Source organism: Tamandua tetradactyla, chromosome 17, assembly GCF_023851605.1.
Source record: "Tamandua tetradactyla isolate mTamTet1 chromosome 17, mTamTet1.pri, whole genome shotgun sequence".
NCBI lineage: Eukaryota > Metazoa > Chordata > Mammalia > Pilosa > Myrmecophagidae > Tamandua > Tamandua tetradactyla.
The window spans coordinates 59396650-59407147 of record NC_135343.1 but is presented as its reverse complement, the minus strand read 5'-3'; the positions used below and the strand labels follow the sequence as shown (position 1 = coordinate 59407147).

General features: G+C 35.3%; 1 pseudogene; it reads right to left on the bottom strand.

Moving 5' to 3' along the window:
• Nucleotides 1-2797: 2797 nt before the first annotated feature.
• LOC143661659 (ubiquitin-conjugating enzyme E2 variant 1-like) lies at nt 2798-3450 on the bottom strand (annotated as a pseudogene).
• Nucleotides 3451-10498: the final 7048 nt, after the last annotated feature.

Below are 10498 nucleotides of genomic sequence, written 5' to 3'. Positions count from 1 at the left end.
GGCAAGTTAAAACCATAAGGGGCTAACACTTCACACCTACTAGGATGGTTAGAATGAAAAAGACAGATAACAAGAAGCGTTGGCTAGGAAGTGGAGAAATCAGAATGCTCATACATTGAAGGTGGGAGTGTAAAATGGCGTACTTTCTTTGGAAAACAGTCTAATGACAGTTTCTCAAACCCAGAAGCATAGAATTACCATTTGACCTAGAGATTTCTCCTACATATATACCCAAGAGAATTGAAAACATATAGCCCCACAAAAACTTGCACATGAAAGTTCATGGCAGCATTTTTGTCATAATAGCAAAAAGTAGGAATAAGACAAATGCCCATCAGCTAATGAATGAATAAACAAAAGTATTTGTCAAAACAGTGGAATATTCAAGAATAAAAAGAAATAAATTACGGATACATGCTACAGCATATATGAACCCTTGACAATATTGTGTTAAGTGAAAGAAGTTGATCACAAAGGACACAGACTGCACAATTCCATTTATATGAAATGTCCAGAATAAGCAAATCTATAAGGCAAAAATCTAAGTCAGTGGTTTCCCAGGGCTGAGGAAGATGAGAGAATTGGAGGGTTACGGTTAAGGAGTATAGAGTTTCTTTCAGGAGTAATAAAAATGCTCTAAAATTGATTGTGCTGGTGGGAACAATTCTGTAAATACAATAAAAGTCATGCAATTGTACACACTGAATGGGTGAATTGAATAGTACATGAATAATACCTCAATAAAGCTATTTAAAATAAAACAATAAAAAGTCTTAAAAAGTAAAAAATTGCAGTGGATGTATTTTATGAGTTGAAACTACAACTCCAGCAGTGTTTTTCAGACATTGATACAAGTGCAAAGAAAATTTCCATATTTCAAAATCCATTTAACTGTTCAATAGGGAACTTCTACCTAAACTTAAATGGAAGTGATTAAGCTGCAGTGTTATGACATTTAAAAGGGAAATTATCAAGAGAAATATGCTCAATTAAAATCATACACCCATGGATCGATATCAGTATTTAGTGCAGAACCTATCTGTGTGAAAGGCATTTTCAAAGAGGAAATAAGTAAAATCTAATTACAGATTGCCATTAACAGGTAAATATTTGCAATTGATTTTGATGATAAGAAAGACTAATTTTGATACATAGTTAATACAAATATTATTCCCCAAAAGAGAATTCATTCTTCTCATTAGTAGAGCAGCATTATGTAATTGTACTAAATTGTGAGACGTTTTATTTTATATTGAGTAGTGTCAAAAATTTTGTGCAAATTTGTTTTCTTTCTTGTTATTTAAGGACATACATAATCAGAGGACTAACATCAGAGACAAAGATCATTGTAGCCATCTTAAAATTCTGCCTATCACAGTCAGTAGAAAATATCCCAGGTTGAAGCACAGAGAGATAAAAGGAAGAAAAATCTACAAGAGTTTATAAGAAAGAGTGAAAATAACTAACTAGCTTACATTTAGAGTCCAGAAGAAGAGAGATAAAATGTGGTAAAAGTAATATTTGAAAAGATTCCAGCTGAGAAGTTTCTGAAACTGATGAAAGATATGAAGACACTGTTTCAGGAGGACCTACAAAGTTCAGGCAAACTAAAAACAAGCAGACAAAGGTGGAGGGATGTGGGGGTACAATCCACAACTAAGCACATCATAGTCACTGATGAAATCCAAAGGCAAAAAGAAAATCTTACAATCAATTAGAGAAAAAAAAAAAAAAAGAACCAGACTAAGACAGACAGCTAACTTTTAAAGAGAAACCATGGAAGCCAGGAAGCAATGGAACACATTGTTACATGAGGAAAGAAATAACTACCATAGAATATATCCAGTTAAAATGAAGGGAATCAAAGGAACTTACAGATAAACAAAAACTGTGAGAATTTATTGCCAGTAGACCTCTTCTGGAAAACAAAAACCAAGAATATTAAAGGGAGTTCTTCAGGCAGAAGGAGAATGATCCCAAATGGAAGCATGGTAAAAGAGGAAGTAATGAAGAGCATCAGAATAAGTAAATATGCATGTAAATCTAAGTATTATTCTTTGTTTAAAACAATAATCATATTTTTGCATGGCTTAAACAGATATAGGGTGATACATGGAATTAAACCCTATTAGGGTTAACTGGAAGTGGTGGGTGTATTAATTTAGGGCATCTTTATAAGCCAAGGGAGCATGCTGTCACCTTTAGGATAGCACTCACAGATTAATAAACTAATGCATCACTAAAAAAAAATTAATGAGCAAGAAAGGAGAAAGAATTAAAGAACAAATGAGACAAGTAAAAAACAAATATTAAGATGTTAGATTAAAACCAAATTTATCAGTAATTATATTAAATGTAGATAATACTCCAAATTTAAAGACAAGAGTCTGACGCTAGAATTTAGAAAAATCAACAATATGCTACCTACAAAAGCTACACCTGAAGAATGAGGACACAGAGTGTTGAAAGTAAAAGCTGGAAGAAGATAAACAGGAAAACACTAACCTAGTGAAAGCTGATGTATCTATTCTAACATTAATAAAGTAGACCTTAAAACAAGAATATTACTAGAGATAGGAGGAATTTTTTTTGTTATAGTACAACTTATATATTTCAAATGGACCAAAAATTAGTATCAAAAGACAAAATATCTTTGAATGGGAGCTTCCTTTTCTGTATTTTGAGGTCTACAAGATGTGTCTAGGAAATTTGCTGCTGTGGAAAATGAAGACTGCTTAAATCAAATGGGAGTAAGGGGAGGGCATGTGGGTTTTCTTTTATACTAAATGCTGTAAAACTACCCTTCAGTTGGCTGAGGGAGTTTCATATTTTCTTTAGACATTAGGCACTAAAGCTCTTGCAGGACTACTTTGACAGTATATGAATTCTGTCATTTTGCTAACACTGATATGGCTCTTGTGTCTATCACTCCATTAGAACTATTAACTCCATTCGTATCAATTTTTGTTATAAATCTTACAAAGTGTGTGGAGGGGTACTTCTGAGCATTTGGGTCCACATTCTATTTTGGTGTATGTGTGTGTGTTGTATGGCAGGGTCACATTTCATTATTTTTTTCCATTTGAGTATCCTGTTATTGCAGCACCATATGTTGAATTTTTGTTTGTTTGTTTGTTTTGCTTGTTTGTTTGGGTTTTTTTGGAAGTACATGGGCCAAGAATTGAACCCAGCTCTCCCACATGGCAGGCAAGAATTCTACCATTGAACTATCCTTGCACCCCATCAGCATTCTATTTTAAAGTTGTACATTCAGTTTGCATAAATTTTTCTTGGAGACCCAATTAGCATCCCTATCCATCCCACGTCGTCTTCATTATCTTCTAGATGCCAGCTAACTGCACCATCTCCTACTCCTTTCTGGCCTTCGAGTTCTGCCAACAGTTGGAAATTGTGAGGGACTTTTACTCCTGAAACCATGGTGTCTGCCATCTTGCATCACTGTCGCCCAAAGGCACCAGGAAACAAAGACTGGGACTGTATAACTTAGCAAAACCTCTATTACTGTGGCAGGATCTGGGGCTGTGGCAGGCAACCAAAACACCCTCCTTTGCCTCCAACATATTCTTCTTGTGTGGCTCTGATGAGGGCTTCTCAGCCTTGGCACCATTTTGGAGTAGATAATTCTTTGTTGCGGGAGACTGCCTGTGAGTTGTAGGTTGGCTAGCAGCATCCCTGGGCTCTACCCACCACATGCCAGTATGACAGTCAAAAGTGCTCAGCACTTCTGGCTATTTCCCCATACGCCTCGGAGAAATATTAATTAATGGCAAAAGAGGCAGATTTAATTATTGAAAGTTTGTATTTCCATAATAACAGCACTTCAAAATATATGAAGAATAAACAGACAGAACTAAAAGGAGAAATCGACAAAAGTACATTCATAGCTAGCAGTTTTAACATACCTCTTTCTGTAATTGATAGAACAAGCCACAAAAAAGCCAATAAGGAAATAGAAGATTTAAACAACACAATTTAAAAAATCTGACATACATAGAAAGAAATTTTTTTTAAATGCCATGCAGAATATATTCTTCATCAACACTGGAATTAAGTGAAAGATCAATTTAAAACAAAGGAAAACAAAATATGAAACTTACCAAATTTTTGGAAGTTGGCAATATATTTTTAAAGAGAGAAGGTAGTGTACAGTAATCAAAAGGGGAGCATAAGACATTAAATATATTGACATTGAAAGCCAAAAGGATAGTATGAGCAGGTTTATATATATAATAAATTTGAAAATTTAGATGAATAGACAAATTACTTAAAACTCAACCTACCAAATTGACATAAGAAAAACTGGGAAATTTAGAATACATCTATTACTAGTAAAGAAATGTAATCCATAATTTAAGGCTTTCTCACAAAGAAAACTCCAAGCCCAGATGGGCTTCTTCCAAATTTTTAAGGGAAAAAAAATAACACAATCTTACAACTCTTCCAGAGAATAGAAAAGACAGGAATACTTACCAATCATTTTATGAGGTCAGCATAGGCTTAAGATCAAAACTAATAAAAACATGTGGAGAAAGAGGTACACTTATTCACTGTTGGTGAGAATGTAGAATGGTGCAACTACTCTGAAAAGCAGTTTGGTGGTTCATCAAAAAGCTAATTATAGAATTGCCGTATGATCTAGCAGTCCTGTTACTAGGTATATATTCCGAGGAACTGAAGCCAAGAACATGAATGGACACTTGCACATTGATGATTATAGTGGCATTATTCACAATTGCCAAGAGATAGAAACAGCCCAAATTTCCATCAACTGATGAGTGACTAAACTGTGGTATATACGTATGATGGAATATTACACAACTGTGAAACAAAATAAGGTCATGATGCCTGCAACAACATGGATGAAACTTGAGGATATTATGCTGAGTGAAATTAGCCAGAAACAAAAGGACAAATACTAAATGGTTTCACCAATATGAAATAGCATTAATTAGCATACTTTGAGAGTTGAAGTTGAGAATACTGTTTATCAGGAGATAGAAAGAGAGTAGAGATTGGGCAACAGAATGCTCAATAAGATTGATTGGAAACATCCAGAAATGGATACCACAATACTGTCTGATGGTAACACAATATGCGTAAGTGCAGTGAACGAAGCTGAATGTGAGTGTGATTGAGGGAGGAGGTCTGGGGGCATGTATGACATCAAAAGGAAAGATAGAGGATAAAGACTGCAACGGTATAATTTAGCGAAGCCTAGAGTAGATAATGATGGTGGTTAAATGTGTAAATAGAGGAATGCTTTTGCTTGAGGGAGAACAAATGAATGTCAACATTGCAAGGTGTTGAAAATGGGATGGTGTGTTAGTTAGCAAGTGGCCAGAATGTGACATACCAGAACTGGAATGGCTTTCAAAAAGAGGAATTTAGTAAGATACAAGTTTATGGTTGTAAGCCTATGAAAATGCCCAAGCTAAGGCATCCAGGGATAGATACCTTAATTCATGAAAGGCCAATGCATCTGGAACACCTCTGCCAGCTGGGAAGGCAGGCTGGGCCCCTGCTCCTGGGCTCTGTTGCTTTTAGCCTCTCTTCCTGTGGGGGTTCCTCACTTTGCGTCCTTGGGGCTGGATTTCATTTGCTTCCCTTGGCTCTCTCCATGTTCTGGCTTGCTTGTCATGTCAGGGCGACATCTGCTGGACTCTAAGCATCTCCAAACACCTGTATCTCTGTTCTCCAAGTGCTGGCATCTGTGTCAGCTCTGCTCTGAAGTTTCTGTCGGCTCTCTCTCTGTTGGCTCTAAGGTTTCTGTTATTTACAGCTTTCTCCAAAATGTTTCCTCTTTTAAAAGATTCCAGTAAACTCATCAAGACCTAGCTGGGAATGGGTGGAGTCACATCTCTGTCTAATCAAAAGATCACACCCACAACTGGATGTGCCATAACTCCATGGAGATAATCTTATCAAAATTTCCACCTATTGGCAAAGTATTGAATCAGGATTAAAAGAGACTGCTGCCTCCACAAGATGGAATCAGGATTAAAACATGGCTTTTCTGGTGTACATAATACTTTCAAACCAGCACAGGTGGTATGCAGAAAAAAAAATACAATCAATGCAAACTAAGGTCTATAATTAATTCCCAGTATATGCACCTTCCCCCTCTCCAAAAAAAAAAAAAGTGATCAGTCTTCAATTAGAGAATTGAATGCAGCTGATCTGGTTAAGACTAAATAAAGCAAATCAGACTAAGGGGTAAAGGATGATATAGACTGTATATTAAACCTTCAAGTTCTTTGTGAGACCAGAGGAAGAGATATTTATTTGGTGCAAAATTTATGAAACTTATTCCTGCAAAGGAGAAGCTAAGCCCACTTACCATCATGCCTAAGAGACACCCCCAGATAAACTCCTTTGGGGGTGCAAGGGTGGTTCAGTGATAGAATGCTCGCATTCCATGCAGGAGACCCAGGTTCGATTCCTGGACCATGTACCTCCCTCCAAAAAAAAAAAAAAGGAGAAAAGAAAAGAAACAAAAACTCCTTTATTGCTCAGATGTGGCCTTTCTCTCTAAGCCAACTCGGCAGGTGAGGTCACTACTCTCACCCCTACATAGGACATGACTCCCAGTAGTGTAAATCTCCCTGGCAATATGGGACCTGACTCCCAGGGATGGGCCTGGCCCTGACTTTATGAGATTGCTAAATCCTTCTCGACTGAAAGGGGAAAGAGAAATGAAACAAAATAAAGTTTCAGTGACTGAGATATTTCAAATAGAGTCGAGAGGCCATTCTGGAGGCTATTCTTATGCAATATAGAGATATCCCTTTCAGGTTTTGGTGTATTGACATAGCTAGAGGGAAATACCTGAAACTGTTGAATAGTAACCCATTAGCCTTGATTCCTGAAGATGATTGAATAGTTATATAGCTTTTAAGGTGTGAGCGTATGATTGTGAAAATCTTGTGACTGACTTTCCCTTTACCCAATGTATGGATAGATGAGTAAGAAAATGAAGACAAAAAATAAATAAATAATGGGGAGATGGGGGGATGGGAAGTTTGGGGTGTTCTTTTTTACTTTGTTTTAATTCTTATTTTAATTTTTTTCTGGAGTGATGAAAATGTTCAAAAATCAATTGTGATGGATGTACAGTTTTATATATATATGTATACCATGAACCACTAATTGTATACTTTGGGTGACTATATCATGTTGGAATAGATAATATAAATAACTAAAATTGCATTAAAAAACTAATAAAGATATTATAAGAAAGGAAAGTTACAGTACAACCTTTCTCATTATGATAGATGCAAAAACTCAAAATAAAATATTATCACATTGAATTCAGTTATGTATAAAAAGGGTAATACATTGTGATCAATTAGATTTATTCCAGGAATCCAAGATTCAAATATCAGTCAATAAAATTTATCACAATTACAGATTATGGATGAAAGAAATGAAGGAACATCTCAATAGATACAGGAAAGTTATTTTTATAAAATTCGACACCCATTTATGATTGGCAAAGGAGCCAAGGTTTCCAGCACCTGGTCTTTGGAAAGAAAGCAGAGCCCTGATTACACCTTGATTTGGACATTTTCCCAGCCTCTAAACTGTATGCAAATAAATTCCCATTGTTTAAGCCAAATCCTTTTTATGGTACCTGCTTTGAGTGGCCTGGGAAGAAGTAAAACTATCACTACTTTTGGGGCAACATGATTGTGTATGTAGAAAATTTAAAAAGAATTTATAGGGAGACCATTAAAATTTATAAGTGAATTTAACAGATCACTAGATACAAGTTCAAAATAACAAATTTTAGTTTTATTTCTAAACCTAACAATAAGCAATAAACAATTAGAAAACTCAAAGTAAATACGCATTTAAATTCCATCAAAAGATATCAAATATAACCATCTCAATTGATGCAGAAAAGGCATTTGACAAAATCCAGCACCTCTTCTTCTTTTTTTTAATATTTTTATTGACAAATCTTTACACATGTACAGTCCAAACATGGTGTACAATCAATGGCTCACAATATCATCACATAGTTGTGCATTCATCACCATGATCATTTTCAGAACATTTGCATCACTCCAGAAAAAGAAATAAAAAGAAAAAAGAAAAAACTCATACAACCCATACTCCTTACCCCTCCCTCTCATTAACTGCTACTATTTCACACTATCCAATTTATTTTACTTCTTATGCCCCCTATTTATTTATATATTTATTCATTTATCCATACTTTTTTTTACTCATCTGTCCAAACCCTGGATAAAAGGAGCATTAGACACAAGTTTTTCACAATCACACAGTCACATTGCAAGTTATATCGTTATATAATTGTCTTCAAGAATCAAGACTATTCATGTTTCTTGAAGATGATTGTATAATGATATAGCTTTCACAATGTGACTATGTGATTGTGAAAACCTTGTATCTGATGCTCCTTTTATCTACCTTATCAACAGATGAGTAGAACATATGGAATAAAAATAAATAATAGGGGGAACAAATGTTAAAATAAACTTAGATTGAAATGCTAGTGATCAATGAAAGGGGGGGTAAGGGGTATGGTATGTATGAATTTTTTTCTGTTGTCTTTATTTTTTCTGAATTGATGCAAATGTTCTAAGAAATGATCATGATGATGAATATGCAACTACGTGATGATATTGTGAATTACTGGTTATATATGTAGAATGGAATGATCATATGTTAAGAATGTTTGTGTTTCTTTCTTGCCATACATATTTTTTAATTTAAAAATTAATAAAAAATTAAAAAAAAACGAAATTGGATCCAGCAAAAAAAAATGAATGTATTAAATGCCACTGAACTGTTCACTTTAAGATGATTAATTTTGTGTTTTGTGAATTTCACCTCAACAACTTTTTAAAAAATTTTAGTTTTAAGTGGGTGTGTTAGTTTATAAGCTGCCAGAATGTGATATTTAAATGGCTTTAAAAAAAAAAAAAAAGAATCAAGGCTATTGGAACACAGCTCAACAGTTTCAAGTTACTTTCCTCCAGCCACTCAAATACACCATAAACTAAAAAAGGATATCTATATAATGCATAAGAATAACCTCCAGGATAATCTCTGGACTCTATTTGAAATCTCTCAGCTACTGAAACTTTATTTTGTCTAGTGTCTTTCTTCTCCCTTTTGGTCAAAAAGGCTTTCTCAATCCCCTGATGCCAGGTCCTGGCAGATCCCAAGAGTTCTGTCCTACATTGCCAGGGAGATTTACATCACTGGGAGTTATGTCCCACAGTGTGGAGGGCAGTGATTCACCTGTGAAGTTGGCTCAGAGAGAGAGGCCAAATCTGAAAAACAATAGAGGTTCTCTGGGGGCAGCATCTCTTCTTGATAAAAACACTTAGATAACTAGAAATGGAAGGAAATTTCTTCAACACGATAAAGGGCATATACGAAAAGCCCACAGATAACATCAAACTCAGTAATGAAAGACTGAAAGCCTTCCTTCTAAGATCCTGAGCAAGGCAAAAATGCCCACTATCATCACTTTTATTCAACCTTGCACTACAAGTTCTAGCCAGAGAAATTAGGCAAGTAAAAGAAATAGAAATCATCTAAATTGTAAAGGAAGAAGTGAAACTTTTCCTAATTTCATGTGTCATGATTCTAAAAAATCCACAACAAAGCTATCAGAACCAGAAAAGAAAAAATAGATAAATGGGACTTCATCATAATTAAAAACTTTTTCGCATTAAAGGACTTCATAATGAAAATTTAAAAACCTATGGAATGGGAGAAAATATTTGGAAACCACATATCTGATAGGAATTTAAAATCCAGAATATATAAAGAAATTCTACAACTTAGCCACAAACAGACAACCCAATTAAAAAATGGGCAAAACACTTGAATAGAATTTCTCTGAAAAAGACACACAAATGGCCAAAGGCACACAAAAATATGCTTAACATAATTAGCCATTAGGAAAATGCAAATCAAAATCACATTAAGATACCATTTCATATCCACTAGAATGACTAATATTTGAAAATTGAAAAATCAGTGTTGGAAAGGATATGGAGAAATAGGAACACTGGTTCATTGTGGGAATACAAAATGGTGTAGCTGCTGTGGATAACAGTTTGATAGTGCCTGAAAAAGTTAAGTATAGGATTACTGTTTCAGTTAGCTGCCAGAATGTGATATACCAGAACTGAAACAGCTTTTAAAAGGGGGAATTTAATAAATTACAAGTTCTAAGCCTAAGAAAATATCCAACTAAGGCATCCAGGGAAAGATACCTTAACTCAAGGAAGGTCAATGGCTCAGAACACCTCTGTCAGCTGGGTAGTCACATGGCTGGCATCTGCTGGTCCCTTGCCCCTGGGCTCTGCTGCTTTCCACCTCTGTTCTTGTGGGGGTTCCTCACTTTGCTTCTCCAGGGCTGGCTTTCATCTTTGGTTTCCCTTGACTCTTTCCAGGTTCTGGCTTGCTTAACATTCCATTGTGACGTCTGCTGGGC